The following is a 22,359-nucleotide window of genomic DNA, read 5'->3' on the forward strand; positions in this document are numbered from 1 at the left end:
ATTCGAAAGATATTGTAGGTTATGAACATGCTTTGAATAATGGAACATATGTTTGATTTATTTGGCATGCCATGCTTGGTGATGAGTGTTAATAATTGTATTCGTGCACGCTGATGATTTAATGTGAAATAATACGTGTTGTGCCGATATGCAAACTGACTGTTATGTGAACATTAAATTGCATGCGTATCATTTCGAACATGAACTGATTTGTTATACGTGCATACAATAGGACGTGATTAATTACTTGTGAGTGCATAACCTAGCATACCGAGCAAACCAAGGTGAGTTCACACTCTTACCAAGGCATGGGATTCCCGGGGTGTTGGGAATGGGATTGAAAAGATAAGGTTGAATAGATACACTACTGACACTATGACTAGACTACCATATTACTATCCTCGGATGTGAAGGATACATATACTGATCACTATCCTCGGATGTGAAGGATACTTATACTGATCACTATCCTCGGATGTGAAGGATACTTATACTGATCACTATCCTCGGATGTGAAGGATACTTATACTGATCACTATCCTCGGATGAGAAGGATACTTATACTGATCACTATCCTCGGATGTGAAGGATACTTATACTGATCACTATCCTCGGATGAGAAGGATACTTATACTGATCACTATCCTCGGTTGTGAAGGATACTTATAGTTACGAGTAGTCTAGTGGTTATACAACGTGGGAAGCCCCCACCAATAGAACGTACTAACGGCCCAGTAGAGCCACCTGTTACAAACGAATTTACTATTACGCATTTACTTTCTGTGAACTCGCTCAACTAGTTTGTTGATCATTCTGTTACATGCCTTGCAGGTCGTTAGGTACTTGGAGCTTGCACACGGAGGAGCTGGTCGTTGTGGGGCTTGGATCTTGATCATCTTGTTAAACACTTTTGATATTTGATACTTATTTGCTATGGGTTTTACAATAATACGCTTCCGCTAAACAATGACAACTTACTTATGTTTTGGAAACACCTTTCATATGGAATTGGTTTGGTTTATATTGCATTTACTTTTACTTTATACAATGTTCTGTATGATTGGTGGCTTGATCCTGGTCAGTCACGCTCCCAAGCGGTGATACTCCGCAGGTGGATTTTGGGGGTGTGACAGATTGGTATCAGAGCCATTGGTTATAGAGAACTTGGTTTTAATATGGGAAAACGTATTTATTAAAACCGGACTATAACCAGAACAGTGCTCTCAACGATCCACAACGACGCTTCGCTCCACGTGCAAGACTCAACATCCTAGGTAATAAGGTTTATGTTTATTGCCTACCTGATAGAATTGCATAGAACTTTGCTCGTAGTATGCTTACGTTACTTTGCTCACTACTTGTTATTGCTTAAGAACACCTATGTGCTTACACTTTTCTGTCATCGTATTACTCGCGAACCTTTCATACCTATGCTACCTTTACTGTTCGATCATGTCTGGACGTGTTGACATGACTCAAGCCCAGTTGACGGCTCTCATTAACGAACAAGTCGCTGCGGCGCTTGCAGCCGCACCAGCAGGAGGTATAACCTGCTATTCCAAACCTATCCTAGGACGTTAGATCCTACTCTCGTGACCCAACTCTCGCGCTTAATCTTGACCCATCTTTCTCGCGCAACGGGTCAGAACGCACATCAACCTCTCTGCACATTCCAGAACATCATGGACTGTCGTCCAAGCACATTCAGTGGCACATTCAAGAACTTCATGTGTGAACGCCCTGAGGCTCGCAGGGTCAAGTACGCCACTGGTACTTTGGTAGGAATCGCGCTAACCAGGTGGAACGCGCAAGTACAGATACTAGGGTTGGCAGCTGCTAACGCCACCCCCTGGAACGAATTCAAAGAACACATTAAAAGGGAATACTACACGCGTGATGACATCCACAAGTTGGAAGTGGAGCCTTACCATTTGAAAATGACGGGGTCAGAAATTGAAGCTCATACGAAACGATAGAACGAACTGGCCATCTTGTGTCCAACCATGGTGGACCCTCCAAACAAGCGTATCGAATTGTAACTCAAGGGTCTAGCCTCAGAGATTCAGAGCCACGTTACCTCGGCTAACCTCGACAACATCCAGGAAATCCAGCGTCTCGCTCATCGCATCACCGATCAGGCAGTGGATCAGAATAAACTGCCTAAGCACGTCAGCGCTACTGCTACAGTCACTCCTTCAGCTACTCCCGCTACTCCTAGTGACAACAAGCGGAAATGGGATGGGTATTCCAGCAAGGGTTCAGCTACCGTTCGGTCTCAAGCACAACAGCAGCACAAGAATAGTGATCGCCAGAGCACAGCAGAAGCTAAGGATTCAGGAGCCCACGGCTTGCACATCGGAATCGCCAGCAGCAACAGCAAGCAGAAATCCTATACAAAGAAAAGATTGTTCGCATTCCTCGTTCTGGTCAAGAACCTCTCGAAGCTCAAGGCGACAAGAGTGGTGCCGTGGTTGGCATCACCTCTTTCTTGAAGGCTCAGGAATGTTTGCGGAAGGGCCACACCGCAACTTTGGCTCTCGTTACTGACTCATCAGCGAAAGAAAAGAAGTTGGAAGACCATTCAGTTGTACGCGACTTTCCTCAGGTGTCTCGCGAGGATTTACCTGGTCTACCGCCGCATCATCAGGACGAATTTCAAATCGAGCTCGCTCCAGGAGCAGCACCCATAGCTCGAGCACCGTATCGCTTAACTCCACCAGAATCGGAAGAACTATCGACGCAGCTACCAGGAATCTTGGATAAGGGATTTATCCGACCTAGCTCTTCGCTTTGGGGAGCTCCAGTGTTGTTTGTGAAGAAGAAAGACGGTACGTTTAGAATGTGCATCGACTACCGTGAACACAACAAGGTGACGGTGAAGAACCGTTATCCTCTTCCACGCATAGATGACCTATTCGACCAGTTGCAAGGGTCGTGTTATTACTCCAAGATAGACTTGAGGTCAGGTTATCATCAGCTGAGAGTTCGGGATGAGGACGTCTCCAAAACCGCTTTCAGAACTCGCTACGGTCATTACGAGTTTCTGGTCATGCCATTCGGGCTTACGAACGCGCCTGCAGTCTTCATGGATCTTATGAACAGGGTGTGCAAACCTTATCTTGACAAGTTCGTCATTGTATTCATCGACGACATCCTGATTTACTCCAAGGGTCAGGAGGAGCACGAGCAGCACTTACGTCTTAACCTGGAACTTCTTCGAAAAGAGCAACTGTACGCAAAGTTTTCAAAATGCGACTTCTGGCTTCGTGAAGTCCACTTCCTAGGCCACGTGGTAAACAAGGATGGGATTCACATCGATCCATCCAAGGTAGATTCGATCAGAAATTAGCCTGCACCGCGTACACCGACAGAAATACGCCAATTCTTGGGTTTGGCAGGTTACTACAGACGGTTTATCAAGGATTTCTCGAAGATCGCGCAACCACTTACACTACTGACACAGAAGGGTGTCACCTACCGTTGGGGCAACACGCAGGAAACTGCTTTTCAGTATCTAAAGGATAGGCTTTGCAGCGCATCTATTCTCTCTTTGCCAGAAGGCACAGATGACTTCGTAGTATATTGTGACGCATCAATACAGGGTCTGGGTTGCGTACTGATGCAGCGGGATAAAGTGATAGCCTACGCTTCTCGGCAACTCAAGGTTCATGAACGGAACTACACGACGCACGATCTAGAGCTGGGAGCTGTTGTTTTCGCGCTTAAGGTATGGCGACACTACCTGTACGGTACCAGGTGCACGATTTACACCGATCACAGGAGTCTCGAGCATATCCTTAAGCAGAAGGATTTGAACATGCGTCAACGACGATGGGTCGAGTTACTTAACGACTACGAATGCGCCATCAAGTACCATCCAGGCAAAGCCAATGTTGTGGCTGATGCCCTCAGTCGAAAGGACACTTTACCTCGGCGCGTGCGAGCGCTACAGCTTACGATTCAGTCCAGTCTTCCTGCACAGATGCGAGCTGCTCAGATAGAAGCACTAAAACCCGAAAACGTCAAGGCTGAAGCCTTACGCGGCTCACGACAACAAATGGAACAGAAGGCAGACGGCGCCTACTATGTAACGGGGCGTATTTGGGTCCCACTTTATGGCGGTTTACGCGAACTTGTAATGGATGAAGCTCACAAGTCTCGCTATTCGGTACATCCAGGGTCGGATAAAATGTACCACGACATCAGCACTACTTATTGGTGGCCTAGTATGAAGGCTCACATCGCTACGTACGTTGGAAAATGCTTAACCTGTGCGAGAGTCAAGGTTGAATATCAGAAACCAGCTGGTCTACTTCAGCAGCCTAAGATACCACAGTGGAAATGGGAAGAAATTTCCATGGATTTCGTTACGGGCTTACCTAGATCCCAGCGTGGGAATGACACTATTTGGGTGATCGTTGATCGACTCACAAAGTCTGCTCACTTCTTGGCTATCAAAGAAACGGATAAGTTTTCTACCCTAGCAGACATCTACTTGAAAGAAGTTGTTTCGAGGCACGGAGTGCCCACCTCTATTATTTCGGATCGCGATGCACGATTCACGTCAGAGCTTTGGCAAGCGATGCACAAATCCTTCGGCTCACGGTTAGACATGAGCACAGCATATCATCCTCAGACGGATGGGCAGTCTGAGCGAACTATCCAAACTCTAGAAGACATGCTTCGAGCATGTGTCATCGATTTCGGCAACGGCTGGGAAAGACACCTCCCTTTAGTGGAGTTTTCATACAATAACAGTTACCATACCAGCATTCAAGCCGCTCCATTCGAGGCATTGTACGGACGTAAATGCCGGTCACCTCTCGGTTGGGCAGAGGTGGGGGATAGTCAGATTACAGGACCAGAAATGGTAGTTGACGCTACTGAACGGATTGCACAAATACGACAACGCATGGCGGCAGCACGCGACCGTCAGAAAGTCTACGCGGATAAGCGTAAGAAGCCATTGGAATTTCAGGTCGGGGACCGGGTTTTATTAAAAGTCTCACCCTGGAAGGGTGTGGTTCAATTTGGTAAACGAGGCAAACTCAATCAACGGTTTGTTGGACCGTTCGAAATCACTGAAAGAATAGGCCCAGTAGCCTACATACTGAACCTACCAGCTGAACTCGGTGTAGTTCACAATGTATTTCACGTGTCGAATCTGAAGAAGTGCCTGTCAGATGAGACCCTCATAGTTCCTTTTAAGGAACTCACTATCGACGAGCGGTTGCAGTTCGTCGAGGAGCCAGTTGAAAGCACGGACCGGGATGTTAAGGTCCTCAAACACAAGAGAATCCCTCTTGTTCGAGTTCGTTGGAACTCCCGACGTGGCCCAGAGTACACCTGGGAACGCGAAGACCAGATGACAGAAAAGTACCCCAGTTATTCGAAACCAATGCAACCACTACTGAGGCTGAAGCTACTACTACTGAATTTCGGGACGAAATTCCAAATCAACGGGGGGATGATGTGACACCCCAGGAAAACCAGTGAACGATGTAACTTACCTAGCTTCCTCAGTGAGTGCGTACCAAATTTCGGGACGAAATTTCCAATTAGTTGGGGATAATGTGACAACTCGACCTTTCGACTTTAAATACACGTCGACTTTGACCGTTGACTTTGACTGATGAGTTGTTTGACTTGTGATTGTGCATGTTGTAATAAGAAGATACATATTGTGATTATTATATGTTAAGTGGTTGGTGTTATAATATGGAACTTGTTTTGAAACCTAGAATAATTAAGTCATGTATAGGCTCGACGAAACACAAGATGTGTTTCGTCATTAACAACTCGACGAAATAGAAATTTGATCCGTCAACCCTCATTGACGAAACATCTATTTCGCCGGCCCAAGACTCGTAAAGCCCAGTTATGGCCCAAGTTAGTTGCGTGATTATATTAATTTAGGTTGTGTTGAGAACGGTTACAAAACTCTAAAAACCCTAGGAGCTCTTTCCTCATTTGACGGCAGCCGTGTGACCTCGTGATCCCCAACGGACGAACGATCGGAATTACTCCTTTGTTCATTGCGGTTAGTGCAAAAATATGATCGGAATATGTGTTAGTACGATTATTTGAATAATATTCTACATGCGTCTGTAATGATAACTGTTGTGATGGTTGTGATTTATACGTTTCCTTTCGGTCCAATAAGATCCCTCATATTGTTTTATATCATAATTGTACTCTATTATATTTCTTGGTGCCATTATTGTGCGTAAGAAATCAAACCCACCGATTTGTTTGGCCAATAGCATTTAGCGATAGTCATAAGAGTGGCCGACCTTCATGCTTAATGTTACATGTGTTGTGTCAGTTCCTATGTGCTTTAAAATAGGAGTCAGTATTGATTTAATGATTGTGTGTTATTGGTTAAACTGTTGGCTGAATAAGAGTTGGTCCAATCGAAATTAAGGGACATATTGTACACTCAAATAGATTGAAGGTTTAACGTGCTGTACATGTGTGTCGGCCAACATGATGTTAATGCATGTGATTTGACAGCTATCTAGTTTATAAGTCGTTAGACTTCAAGAGGGTGGTGGTCACATGTGGGATGGTTTGATTTGTGGAGTTGGGCGGTCAACCGAAAGCCCTTGGCTGTGGGTTTCGGCCCATATTGAGTGGCGGCTATCTTGCACGAGATTCCATCACCGGCTAATATTCTTTTGCGGTCCAATGAGAGTTGGCGGTGGGGATAGGTGTCGGCCACTAAGGCATCTAGGATATTGTGATGTTGTTGTTACTTGCTACTCGAAAGATAGTTGTTGGGACCGAAGGATAGCTTTGACCGAAAGATGTTAGTTATACGAAACATAGTTGTGAACCGAAAGATAACTGTTTGACGAAAGATAACACATGAACCGAAAGGTAGATGTGCGTCGAAAGATAAGGGTGGATTCGAAAGATATTGTAGGTTATGAACATGCTTTGAATAATGGAACATATGTTTGATTTATTTGGCATGCCATGCTTGGTGATGAGTGTTAATAATTGTATTCGTGCACGCTGATGATTTAATGTGAAATAATACGTGTTGTGCCGATATGCAAACTGACTGTTATGTGAACATTAAATTGCATGCGTATCATTTCGAACATGAACTGATTTGTTATACGTGCATACAATAGGACGTGATTAATTACTTGTGAGTGCATAACCTAGCATACCGAGCAAACCAAGGTGAGTTCACACTCTTACCAAGGCATGGGATTCCCGGGGTGTTGGGAATGGGATTGAAAAGATAAGGTTGAATAGATACACTACTGACACTATGACTAGACTACCATATTACTATCCTCGGATGTGAAGGATACATATACTGATCACTATCCTCGGATGTGAAGGATACTTATACTGATCACTATCCTCGGATGTGAAGGATACTTATACTGATCACTATCCTCGGATGTGAAGGATACTTATACTGATCACTATCCTCGGATGAGAAGGATACTTATACTGATCACTATCCTCGGATGTGAAGGATACTTATACTGATCACTATCCTCGGATGAGAAGGATACTTATACTGATCACTATCCTCGGTTGTGAAGGATACTTATAGTTACGAGTAGTCTAGTGGTTATACAACGTGGGAAGCCCCCACCAATAGAACGTACTAACGGCCCAGTAGAGCCACCTGTTACAAACGAATTTACTATTACGCATTTACTTTCTGTGAACTCGCTCAACTAGTTTGTTGATCATTCTGTTACATGCCTTGCAGGTCGTTAGGTACTTGGAGCTTGCACACGGAGGAGCTGGTCGTTGTGGGGCTTGGATCTTGATCATCTTGTTAAACACTTTTGATATTTGATACTTATTTGCTATGGGTTTTACAATAATACGCTTCCGCTAAACAATGACAACTTACTTATGTTTTGGAAACACCTTTCATATGGAATTGGTTTGGTTTATATTGCATTTACTTTTACTTTATACAATGTTCTGTATGATTGGTGGCTTGATCCTGGTCAGTCACGCTCCCAAGCGGTGATACTCCGCAGGTGGATTTTGGGGGTGTGACACTACTGACACAGAAGGGTGTTACCTATCGCTGGGGAGAGCCCCAGGAGACTGCTTTTCAGCACCTAAAGGATAGACTTTGCAGTGCACCTATCCTCTCTTTGCCAGAGGGCACAGATGACTTCGTGGTTTATTGTGATGCATCCATTCGGGGACTGGGATGTGTGTTAATGCAGCGCGACAAGGTTATTGCTTACGCCTCTCGTCAACTCAAGATTCATGAACGGAACTACACGACGCACGACTTAGAGCTGGGAGCTGTTGTTTTCGCGCTGAAGATATGGCGACACTACCTGTACGGTACCAGGTGCACGATTTACACCGATCACAGGAGTCTCGAGCATATCCTTAAGCAGAAGGATTTGAACATGCGTCAACGACGATGGGTTGAACTGCTGAACGATTACGAATGCGCTATCAAGTACCATCCAGGCAAGCCAATGTTGTGGCTGACGCCCTCAGTCGGAAAGACACTTTACCTCGGCGCGTGCGAGCGCTACAGCTTACGATTCAGTCTAGCCTTCCTGCACAGATACGAGATGCTCAGGTAGAAGCATTGAAGCCCGAAAACGTCAAGGCTGAAGCCTTACGCGGCTCACGACAGCAAATGGAACAGAAGGCAGATGGCGCCTACTATGTAACGGGGCGTATTTGGGTCCCACTTTATGGCGGTCTACGCGAACTTGTGATGGACGAAGCACACAAGTCTCGCTACTCGGTACATCCAGGGTCGGATAAAATGTACCACGACATCAGCACTACTTATTGGTGGCCTAGCATGAAGGCCCACATCGCTACATACGTTGGAAAATGCTTGACCTGTGCGAGAGTCAAGGTTGAATATCAGAAACCAGCTGGCCTACTTCAGCAGCCTAAGATACCTCAATGGAAATGGGAAGAAATTTCCATGGATTTCGTTACAGGCCTACCTAGATCCCAGCGTGGGAATGATACCATATGGGTGATCGTGGATCGACTCACCAAGTCTGCACACTTCCTACCTATAAAGGAAACGGATAAGTTCTCCACTCTCGCAGACATCTATCTTAAAGAGGTTGTTTCGAGGCACGGGGTGCCCACATCCATCATTTCGGATCGCGATGCACGATTCACGTCAGAGCTATGGCAAGCGATGCATAAATCTTTCGGCTCACGATTAGACATGAGCACAGCATATCATCCTCAGACGGATGGGCAGTCTGAGCGAACGATCCAAACACTTGAAGACATGCTTCGGGCATGCGTTATTGATTTCGGCAACGGCTGGGAAAAGCACCTCCCTTTGGTGGAGTTCTCGTATAATAATAGTTATCACACCAGCATTCAAGCCGCTCCATTCGAGGCATTGTACGGGCGTAAATGCCGGTCACCTCTCTGTTGGGCAGAGGTGGGGGATAGTCAGATTACGGGTCCAGAGATAGTAGTGGACGCCACAGAAAAGATCGCACAGATACGACAACGCATGGCGGCAGCACGCGACCGTCAGAAAGCCTACGCGGACAAGCGTAGAAAGCCATTGGAATTTGAGGTCGGGGACCGGGTTTTATTGAAAGTCTCACCCTGGAAGGGTGTGGTTCGTTTTGGCAAACGGGGCAAACTGAATCCGCGATACATCGGACCATTCGAAATTATAGAAAAGATTGGCAAGGTAGCCTACAAGTTGAATTTACCAGCTGAACTCGGGGCAGTTCACAATGTCTTTCATGTATCGAACTTAAAGAAGTGCCTATCTGATGAAAACCTCATCATTCCTTTCAAAGAACTCACTATCGACGAACGGTTGCAGTTCGTCGAGGAACCAGTGGAAATCACGGACCGGGATGTGAAGGTCCTCAAACACAAGAGAATCCCTCTTGTCCGAGTTCGTTGGAACTCCAAACGTGGCCCAGAGTACACCTGGGAACGCGAAGACAGGATGACAGAAAAGTACCCCCAGTTATTCGAAAACAATGCTACCACTACTGAGGTTGAAGCTACTACTTCGGAATTTCGGGACGAAATTCCAGATCAACGGGGGAAGGATGTGACACCCCAGGAAAATCAGTGAACAATACAGTTTATCTAGCTTCCTCAGTGAGTGCATACCAAATTTCGGGACGAAATTTCCAATTAGTTGGGGATAATGTGACAACTCGAACTTTAGACTTGCTTTGATGTAACGTTACGTGCTTACGAGAACTAAATTGTACGATCTAATGAATGTTATGATGTTATGTGCCATATGTGTATACATGCTATATGAATGATTATGTGTTCGCGAACCCAAACCGCACAATTTGAACCGATCCGCACAACACTACATTCGAGTGCACAAGCCCTTTGGGCCACACCTTGTACGCGGACCATTAGACAACCGAGTGGGCTCGGCCCACTCCCCACTCGCAAACACTAAACCCTTTGGTAAGGGTTTGATTCTCATTGTTGTTACAAAACATCACACACACACAAACCCTAGAAGCTCTTGCTCTCTCTCGTTTGCTTGGAACCCGACGACACACACACCCTTACAACCGAAGATCATTCTCATCCGGATCATCCTTGTTCCTTCTCCAATTCGGTTAGTATGATTAAGTGATGTTGTTGTTGTTGTTGTTTGTTGAGGTGTTATAGCTAGTCGACTTATATGTGTTTTGCAATAATAATCGGATTGTTGATATATGAAACTGAATGTTTGTTAATCGGTTAACATGTACAGTTATGATAATATTAATCCATTGTTATGTTCGGCTGTGATATGTTTCGGATTGCTGTAATCGGATATGATTGTTGTTGATGTTCATAAATCGGCTCATATGTTTGGTTAGGGATCATGTATGATGTTCTTCGGTTTGATTTAGGATGATCATATGATTAAATGGTACGAATATTGTCATTGTTCATGATGTTGTGAATTAGGGTTCATACGGTTTTTGTGTTAAAAATCCTGTTTAATCGATGGTTTGCTAGTTGAATAATAGGAATTGTGTTAATTGATTGAATGATAATTCTGGTAACAATTGAATGTTGTAACCGATCTGCTTGAAATCAGGAAAACTGTTACACTTGGTTGCGACACAGATTGCGAGTCGAGACCCCATGACCCCGACTCGAGACCACAACAGCATGAACCGTAACCACGGTTGCGAGTCCCGTTGCGACTCGTAACCAGACCATGATGAACCGAGATCACCATTGCGACTCGTAACCAGCTGTTGCGACTCGTAATCTCCGGTTGCGACTCGAGATCGCCGGTTGCGACTCGAGACGAGTTAATGCACGTACACTGTTTGGGCCTTCACTGTCACGGGCCCAATCAATTGGGCCCAACGATTGGATTTGTGGACTGTTTGCTATTGGACTAGTGTGCGTTTACTATTTGGGGTGAATGTTAATTGGGCCGGGTTATGTTGGGCCAAGATTAACACGCACAAGTGTGCTCTTGACTGCTAGTTGGACTACTTATCTGTTTGGGCCGATTACTTGGACTCGTTACATGATTTGAATTGCTGACACGTGTACATATTTGCCATGAATATACGTGCTGTATACGAACCTGACTTGTATAATAACCATGATAGGACGTGGTTGACCATTTACTAGCTTAACTGTACTTTTTGTGTATTTGCCGAGCAAACCAAGGTGAGTTCACACAGCCAATGCATGGGATTCCCGGGTTGGGAATTGGGTTGGATATGTTGAATATGGAATGATTACTCGTACTTACGCATTCTCTAGACTATAGACCATCGTCCTCAGGTTAGTCAGGACACGTTACGTAAAGCCTACGTAACCCAGTATGTTTGCCATTTGTCTCCCGGGTCGGGAGGACACGTTACGTAAAGCCTACGTAACCCAATACCATCTACTGGCTTCCGGGTCGGAAGGCCACGCTGCGTAAAGCCTACGTAGCCCCCACGCGTACCACTGTCCTCGGGGAAGGGCACGTCACGTAAAGCCTACGTGACCCTGTACGTTTTCCTGTTCTCGGTAAAGAAGAACACATGGTCGGAAGTTAGTCTAGTAAGTACCACTGATGAGAAGCCCTCATTAGTAAGGATAAACGTGGGAAGCCCCCACCAGTAATATAATCACAAGGTTTGGGAAGCCCCCACCTTTAGTACACACTAGTATGGGAAGCCCCCACTAGCTATACTTATGCACTATGTTATGAACTTACTTTCTGTGAACTCGCTCAACTAGTTTGTTGATTATTTGCTGCATGCCTTGCAGGACCTTAGGTACATTATGGAGCTTGCACAAGGAGGAGCAGGGCGTTGTGGGATACGGATCATGAACGATATTGAACTTATAACTATTTTGAGTTTACATTACTATGCTTCCGCTATTTAAACGATGTTTGGTTTGGAACATCAATCATGTCATGATGATTTACATTAATACTTTTATTATTAAATGCTATGTTTGATATGATTGATGGCTTGATCCTGGTCAGTCACGCTCCCAAGCGGTGGTACTCCGCGGGTGGATTTTGGGGGTGTGACATGGTCCGCTCATCTGTCAATCACAGATTGATCCGCTTATTTGTCCAGATTTTCAAAAATTTGAAATTTTTTTCTAAGTGTTGGTTGTTTTTGCAGGAATAATCAAAATGGATGATATTTTCATGAATCCCTTCAGCGACATGTATGCTTTCATGGGAAGTTCTGGAAACAACGATACGTCTTCAAGCAATACGAATGAGGATACACCTAAAGAGAAAAAGAAAGAAGCTTGGGAGTCGGAGAGTGCATTTGGTATATTCAACAAACCTCCAAAGCTAATGGCTATAGAAGATTATAGTAGGTGGTCTACAAAGTTTGAAAACTGGCTGATGGCATTCGCATTTGCAAGTTGGAAGAGTATGAAAAACGGATATGCAAATGGAAAGAAGAATGGTGAAGCATTGAGATCAGCTGAAGAAATTGAAGGATTTGTTGCCGAGCAAAAGTGTGTGGCATTATTGTTTCAGTCGGTGCGGGAAGACATCATTTCGTTGATAGACTACTCCAATGCTAAAGATTTATGGGAAAAACTCAAGAAAAAGTGTCTAGGGAGTAATGAGATTGTAAAAAATAAAACGAAACTTCTTAGAAAATAGTTTGACATGTTTAGTTGTCTTAAAAATGAATCGGTTTGTAAAATGATTGAAAGGTTCGGTCATCTGAAGCTGGAACTTGCACGACATAAGATCACGTATTCTGATGAAGAACTTGTTGACAAACTGTTCGATTCATTACCAGATGAAGTGGATTGGAGATATTACGCACTGATGTTGAAGAACACTATTGCTCCTGAAAATTTGACTCCAGATTTGGTGATTGAGAGACTTGAAAGTCATGAGCTAGAATTGAAGAAAACATACAAAGTCAATCACTCATCTTATCAGCAAAACCTGGATTTGTACTATCAGAAAAGCTTGATGCCGAAAGCTACTTCTCCGAAACTGCATTTTCTGCTGAGAATGTTTCTTCAGCAAACAAAGAAAGTCAAGGCAGTTCAAACAGTGGAAGTCACAGTGGTTATCACAGTGGATCTACGTCTTCTGCAAATCGTTCTGACGCGAAGTTTTCTTGCAACATCGCGATAGATTTGAAGAACGCACAGAATTTTGATGAGGAGTCGGCTAAGCAACAGATGGTTTTCTTGGCATCTGTGTTGGAATCTTATGAAGGGTTGGTGGCTGGTAAGATCGGGAATACAAATCTGACAAAAGAAGATTACGATCAGATAGACCCCGAAGAAATGGAGCTTATTGACATTCGTTGGGCAATGGCAAGTGCTGTTCGACGTGCTCAACATTTCATGGAAATTACCGGGAGAAAAATGATAGGTGGTCCGTCTACAAAGTTGGGGTTCGACAAATCGAAGGTGACGTGCTTTAAGTGTAAGCAGAAGGGTCACTTCATGCGTGAATGCAGAAATGCGTACGCAGATGAGTCAGAGAATCCATTTCGAGATGATTACTACAAAAAGGCAATTTATCATCAAAATAAATCCGAGCCGCCGAGATTGAAACAGACTAAAGATAATAGAGACAAATCAAGGGCTCTCGCAGTGATTTATGATGATGAGGGGTACGATTGGAGTAAGGTAGTGTTACCGGAAGAAGATGCGGTTGGTTACGCATTCATGGCGAATGATGATGAACCGATTCAGTGGAAAGATGATCGTACTGACGAGCAGAAGTACTGTTATAGAAAGATGATTGCTGAAAACAGAATCTTGAAGATCTCTCGCATTTATCTGGAAGCAAGACGAGCAAATAGATGGGATCCAGATAGGGAATGTTATCTTGATCGATATGGAAACATTGCGATTGATGACAGCACACTTGATATGGAAGCCATCATCAAGGAGATAAAAGAGGATGATGAGTATTGGCAGCACAAGTGGTGGGGAACGCCAACTGAGAAGATGATTGAAGAAGAGAAAGAGAAAGAGAGAAAGGAGAAAGAGGAGAAAGAGATGAAAGAAAAAGAAGAGATTGAGAAAGCAAAGCAGGTTGATACAAGTTTGATCGATACTACGCAGGAGTTGACAACTGAGAACCTGGGAAAGATGGCTGACAAAGTGCTGGCTGCAAAAGCACTCGAGGTAGATCCTATTTCTGTTACTGAGTCAAAGGATCAGGTCAGTCAAAATGCGTCGACGAATGTGTCAGGTAACAAAGTCGATGGAAATGCTGACTGCAAAAATTACACTAAACAATGCAATTTTTGTAGCACTGTCACGTACCTAAACAGTGAGAAAATCAAAAATCTGACAACGAAGGTTAGAAATGTTGAGGATCAGATTCTAGGTCGTGACAAAACAATAAAAGCTTCAACTGAACGGATCAAGGAATTAACAGTTCAAATTGAAAATGATAAAACTGAACGAGAGAAAATTAAATGTGAAAATGAAAAAATAATTCTTGAAAACCGTCAAATTTCTGAAAAGTTTGAAAAATTGAAAAACATTGTCAAAGATAGTGATGATCGTAATGGTAAAACGTATAAAAAAAACGAACATCTGAGAGCTGTGGTGAGAATAAAAGAAGAATTAATTAACAAACAACTGGATGAAATTGCTAAATTGAAACTTAATGTTCAAGAAGTGGAAATTGAAAATGAAAGAATTCAGTTGAAGTTAAATAACTATAGCTCAGCAAGCTTTGTTTTGCAGCATATTGTTCCCAAACCTATAGGGAAAAACAAAGCTGGCGAGGATGTGTTTTCAGATGGAACGGGTGTAGGGTTTCACAAAGTTCCACCGCCAATCTTAGACAACTACACGAAAAAGCAGTCTAGTTTGGTGGAAATTGAGGAAGAAAGTGATGTTAAACTTCCTGAAAACATTGATGTCACGTTCACGTCTTCCAATGACGAGGGTGTACAAAGTGATGTGGTGAAAAGTGTGATAGACAAAGTGCTTAAACCGGATTGTGACACTTCTGAGGAGGATGTGTGTTTCTTGGATAAATACATTCCGAAACAAAAGTCCAAGAACAACTTAGATGAAGAATCAAACCTTGTCATGTACAAGATGATGGGTTCGGATAAGTTGTTTTCGGATTCAGAGTTTCCGATCGAGAATGTTAACGTGAATAAATTGACAAATGTTTTCAAACTTGTTGAAGTAGAGTTGTCAGCTGTGAACAATTTGAGTCGAAAGAAAGACAGGGTTTACAACGAGAAAACTGGTTATCCACCGCGTTTTTACAATAACAACAGAAACAACTGGTCGGGTGGTTATCAGGGGGGTAAACCATTTCAGAAAAAGAATATTTCACACAAGAGGTTTGTTGAAAAGAAAAAGTTTGTGAACAGTTCAAGTTCACTTGCTGATGAAGAAAAAGAAATTTTTTCAAAATCGAACAAAGAATTTTTTGAGAAGAGAGTTTCACAGGCTCAGTCTGAAGGCACGAGTCGGGTAGCTGATACTCGTACTTGTTTTAGATGTGAACAGGTTGGTCATATTGCATGAAAGTGTACATATGTGAAGCCTAAGACTGAAGCTGTGAAGACTCAACAAAAGAAGGTTGATGTGAAGGGTAAAGCACCGATGTATGTTGAGAAGAAAGTTGTTGAAAAGAAAAACGCTAAAATCGACAACCTAAAAGTAAAAACTGAACCCGTAGGAAAGTTGCTAACTAAAAATGACAAATTTTACAAAAGGGTTGTAGTAACTCAACAGGTGTGGAAACCTAAAATTGATTCAAATTTTGAGAAGAAAGTTTCAAATTCTGATGAGAAAAAGGCTGAAGAGCCAATTATTGTTGATTATGATGCAAATTTTCCGCCTCTCAAGGCTAAAAATTTCAAAATTCAAATTGCGAGAGTCAAGGTTGCACCTAAGGCTGATGAGGCCTGGGTGGACTCAATGTTTGACTAAACAGTTTGAATTGCCGGAGCTTCCTGGATTGCGAAGCATGAATCGGCATCTTTCTTGAAGTTGTTTAAATGATAATTTGTTATGTGCAGGATCTTCCAAAACTTGTATCCAGGTGGATAATGGATAGTGGAGCGTCAAGGCATATGACAGGGAAGACCGCATTGCTGTATGATGTGCATAACATTAACGGTGGTTATGTGGGTTTTGCGGGTAATCAAGGAGGAAGGATCATAGGTGAAGGAACATTGTCAAATGGCATTATAACATTTGAGAGAGTTAACTACATTGCTGAGCTGGAGAACAATCTGCTGAGTATCTCCCAGATCTGTGACCGGATGTATACTACTCATTTCACCGACAAAGAATGTTTGATCTTGAAACCGAGATTTGTGATACCTGAAGAGTGGATCATCATGAGGGCACCAAGAGTCAACGATCTGTACGTGTTGGACATGAGCGTCGCTACTACAACCACAGGTCAGGCTCATTGTTTTGTGACCAGAGCAACGGAGAAAGAGTCAAGGTTATGGCACCGAAAGATGGGGCATATTCACCTAAGGAAAATGAATCACTTAGTGCATAATGACTTGGTCACAGGAGTGCATGTTAAAGGTTTTCATCTGGAAGGGGAGTGCATAAGTTGTGTCAAAGGCAAACAGAAGAAAAAGTCACACCCTACAAAGCAAGTCAATTCAGTTTCAAGACCTTTGGAAAGACTTCACATGGATTTGTTCGGTCCAGCGAATGTCAAGAGTATAACAGGAGATTACTACTGTTTGGTCGTGACTGATGATTATTCCAGATTTTCTTGGGTGATGTTTTTGAAATCAAAAGATGAGACTTTTGATAGTTTGATGGCATTGTTTAAAAGAATTGAGAATCTGTACCAGAGGCCGATCTGTAGAATTCGCAGTGATAATGGTACTGAGTTCAAAAACAGTAAGATGGAAGAATTTTGTGACGAAAGAGGTATACTGCATGAGTTTAGTGCTCCGTACACTCCGCAGCAGAATGGAGTTGCAGAATGCAAAAACCGGACGCTAATCGAGACAGCCAGAACGATGCTTGCAGACTCTAAGTTACCAATAAATTTCTGGGCTGAAGCTGTTTCTGCTGCATGCTATACTCTCAACAGAGTTCTTACTGTAAAGAAGTTCAATAAGACGTGTTTTGAGCTACTCAATAAACGCAAGCCGAATTTGAAGTATCTAGAACCGTTTGGGTCACCCTTTACGGTGATAGAGCCTAAAGGAAAGTTTGGTCCGAAGAGCGTTGAGGGAATCTTTGTGGGTTATTCAAGTCCTTTGCGACGTGTTTTTATTCCAAGCGAGAAGCAGATTATTGAGGCAGCAAATGTTGAATGTCAGGGGTACACTATGCCGCCACAGAATCCTGGTGATTCATGGTGTTATCATTATGACAAACTTTGGGATTCGTTTGACATGAGAGAAGAATCAGAGGAAGAAGAAGATTTCTTTGATGAGCTGGATATTTTGCGAGAGTATGAGTCGCAGCTCAGGTTTCCAGCGGAGTATTCTAGAAGACCTCGGGAAACTTCAAATGACGATGAAGCAGGTCCTAGTAATGCTGGTGAAAATGATGATGAAGTTGCTCCTGGTAATCAGTCGGAGGTGAATGATGATCAAGAAGCTGAAAATATGCCAGTTTTTTACCATGGTGATTCAGATCTTGAGGGGGAGCAGATCCAATTGTCAAGTCAAACAAACCAAGTTGGTGAACAAGATGCAGAACATAATGTTACTAATCTGGAGGGAAATGTAGAAGTTCCAAGCGAAGTGATGCCGCGAACTCTTTCTTATCATCCAGAGGAGTTGATCATAGGAGAATTGCAATCGGGCGTTCGCACGAGACGTCAAATTGACCAGGGCTTAACATGTTTTTATTCTACAGTAGCACCTTTACAAACTGAATTTTCATTAAGTTGTTTTATTTCGCAGGTTGAACCGAGAACTTACAAAGAGGCGCTTACTGAAGACTCTTGGGTCATAGCGATGCAAGAAGAGTTAAGTCAGTTTGAAAAATTGGGGGTGTGGAAGTTAGTTGATTTGTCGGATGGTCAAAGGAAAATCAATACAAAATGGGTTTTCAAATGTAAGAGGGACGATAGAGGGGTGGTTGTAAGGAACAAAGCTCGACTCGTTGTTCAGGGCTTTAGTCAACAGGAGGGGATTGATTTTACCGAAGTCTATGCTCCTGTCGCACGACTAGAGGCTATCAGAATTTTCCTAGCTTTTGCGTCTTGGAAGAATTTCGAAGTATATCAGTTAGATGTTAAATCAACGTTTCTTTATGGGAAGGTCAAAGAGGAGGTTTATGTTGGTCAGCCGCCGGGCTTTACTGACCCAATCCACAAGAACAAAGTTTATCTGCTAGACAAAGCGTTGTATGGTCTACATCAGGCGCCGAGGGCCTGGTACGAGACTTTCTCTCAACACCTACTCGCTAACCATTTTATACGTGGAAAAGTGGATGCCACTCTCTTCACTAAAGTTGTTGATGGTCATCTTCTGATAGTACAAATTTATGTGGACGATATAATTTTTGGGTCAACGAATGAGAAATTGTGCAAAGATTTCGAACAGGTGATGAAGCAGAAATTCGAAATGTCATCAATGGGGGAGATGAAATTCTTTCTGGGTCTACAAGTTGAACAACTTCCTGAAGGAATTTTCATTCATCAAACGAAGTACGTGCATGATATTCTAGAGAAATTTGGAATGTCAAGTTCTACTCCAGCTGCTACCCCACTTGCGTCTAATCATGGGATTCACCCAGATCTCACTGGAGACAGGGCTGATGAAACGTTTTATCGTTCCATGATAGGTTCTTTGATGTATCTAACTGCTTCACGTCTTGACCTCATGTACCCAACGTACCTCGCAGCAAGATTTCAGTCTAACCCGAGAGCATCGCACATGATTATTGTCAAGAGGATATTACGTTACCTGAAAGGTACTCCGTCATTGGGGTTATGGTATCCTAGAAAAGGCGATTTTTCGCTCGAAGGGTATTCCGATTCAGATTTCGGATGCTGCAAAGTCAACACGAAATCAACAACTGCAGGATGCCAGTTCTTTGGACCGAGATTGGTTACCTGGCAGTGTAAGAAACAAACATCTGTGGCGCTATCTACATGTGAAGCGGAGTATGTTTCTGCTAGCAGTTGCTGCTATCAGATTTTGTGGATACAGCAACAGATGCGCGACTATGGTTTGCAGTTTCTTTACACACCTCTGTTTGTTGATAATGAGGCCGCAATTAATATAACTAAAAATCCAGTACATCACGCTAAAACTAAACATATCGAGATTCGTCATCACTTTATTCGCGATTGCTTCGAGAAAAAGTTGATACGAATTGAGAAAATCCACACTGACGAACAAAAAGCTGATTTGCATACCAAAGCTTTTGATAAAAATCGGTTTCAATATTTGTTAAAACTTAATGGTATGAAATTGCTTTCGGTGTCGGATGGGGTTGTGAGCGTTGATGAGAGTACTGTTGCGGATGAAGATGAGAAACAATCTGCGATGGTTTGTCGGTTTTTTACGTGTTTTGGTATTTAGGGGGAGATAGATAGTTGTACATAGTTTATTTTTAGAAAAAAAAATACAAAAACAGCAAAAAATGCAAAAATTCAAAAACATGATAAAATTGAAAAAGAGCTTGTGTATATAGGGAAAATGATTGTACATCGGCTAGACAATTACAGTATGCTAAAGATTTGGAAAGACAAAATGAGTTAAACAGTCTCACTAACGATGTGTCGATAGGTTTTTGCACATTTAGTAAATTTATTCGGGATATAAACCTAAAATTTCAAACTGGTGAAATTCGTGGGGAACACTACTTGGATATATAGGTAACCCCTGAAATCTCGTTTGAAAGGTCTCGTATTCTGATATACTAGGTGTTTATACTCTATGATGTCTGGGGTATTATTCCGAGACTTCTGCTGAACGGTAGTTCTGACCTAGTCCTTGGCTAATACTTTATCCAAAATGCTTGAAATATAGCATAAAGCCCTCAGCTGATTAGACAATAAAATTGATAATCATCTGTTGTAGCTGAAAAGATCCTCTAAAGGGGACACACTGCAAAGTCGAAGCTGACATCTCTCTGCTGAACGGAAGTTCTGACCTGAGATCCCTCAGTTCTCGCATTTAACCCCTAATTTATGTACAGACATCATTGTAGTATTCTTTCCTGTAAGACTGAATATTGGGATTCTGGATACGGGAGTATATTCAAGAGGTGGGACACATGAATTGATCTAAGTTCTTAAAACACTTAAACGGTATCCTGAATAGATTGAAGTTTGTGTGAGAATTTAAGATGGATCAGTATATCGACAATCGAGGTGAATTGTTTAAATCTGTGTATGTAATGTAGCTTAACGGTACTTGTAATCTGTCTGAAAAGCTGATATGATTCCCTGACACGCTCGCCAAAAATAAAACTTGTAAATAGTTTACTTTCTGCAATTTAAGTTTTCTGTTATTTCATTTCTTAGTTTAGATCACATTAAAAATCCAAAAAAGATTTTATTTCTGCTTTATTTTAGACAAACCAGAGTGGAAAGTTGATTGTTGGATTCTAGAAAGATGAAGCAGATGCAGGAGATTCTGAGCTGAAGAATGAGGAGAGCTTATATTGTTGGAAGTTTGATTGTTTTTCAAAGTCAAAATCAAGTTCATTAAGTTGATACTTGTTATTTTCAGAAAAAGTTGAAAATGATTTTACTAAATCAGTATGATTCGTCAAAAGATCAACCAGGGTCATTAAATTGAACTTGGTAGATTAATCAAGTGTTCAGGGTCATTAACTTGAACTTGAAAACTTGAGTGGATTTCTTAGTGCTGATTGAATTTGTTTTTATTGTTTAGAAAAGATAGATTGTAATGATTATTGGTTGAGTAACAGGTTTGGAGACTTCATTATTCCCACGGAGGCAAATTGTCAAAGCTTGAACCAGATACCTTAAATCCCAGCATACTGAGAGGGGGAGTCTGTGAAAGGGGGAGTCTGGATCAACAGCGAATGGGAAGCTTGAAGTTAGAGCTAGGAGACAGTTCTGGAACTTGTGAAGAATGCTTAATAAGAGAAGACAGAGTTGGAGAGTTGGTGAAAAATGTGAGACTGAATACTATGGATCTGAAGACTGATAAAGACTACGTCAACATCCAAGGGGGAGTCAGTTGATGCACGGAATGTCTGTTGACTATGTCTACATGATGTCTTAGGTCTAGATAGGTCAACAGGGAGTCTAGAAAGTCAAAATATGTATTTTATGATCAAGCTTCGCTTATATGTACATTTTAGATATAGGTTCGCTTATAAGGATTAGTAGGTTCGCTCATAGGGTCGTGATGAGGTTCGCTTATTAGGTAAAATGACTGGTTCGCTTATTTGGTCAGGTCATTGGAGTGAACCAGCTAGATCTATAAATAGGGGACATTTGGAGCGAATCTGTATGTGTGTGTTTGTGTGCTCAGGAGCCGAAACTCTGTCAAAATCACATTTGAAAGCAATAAAAGTTGTGGAATTGAAAGGACAAGCTGTTGTAACCTTGTATACTCTGTTTCCGCCTTTGTATATGAGGATGAGCTACCTTGACTGACGTTTTAGGGTCAAACAACGGTCCAACACATGGTTCTGAAAGGACCATATACATCATGTGAATGAGTTCTAGAAGACCATTGATCCGTTCACCAACATTGGTGAAAGGGTGCTTTGTGAGTTTGCCGGCTAAGCAAGATTCGCAATCATCAAAGGAGTCCTGTCTAGTTGATCCAAGAATCCCTTTGGACTGGAGCCATTATATGCGAGCCTTACTTATGTGGCCAAGTCAGCAACGCCTAAAATGCGTTTCATTCATACCGGCTTTGTTACGCTTAGAAAGATGATATATGTTATTACTTGTTTGAACATCAATATCATAAATACCAT

The sequence above is a fragment of the Helianthus annuus genome, chromosome 9 (genome assembly GCF_002127325.2).
Source record: "Helianthus annuus cultivar XRQ/B chromosome 9, HanXRQr2.0-SUNRISE, whole genome shotgun sequence".
In the NCBI taxonomy this organism is placed as follows: Eukaryota; Viridiplantae; Streptophyta; class Magnoliopsida; order Asterales; family Asteraceae; genus Helianthus; species Helianthus annuus.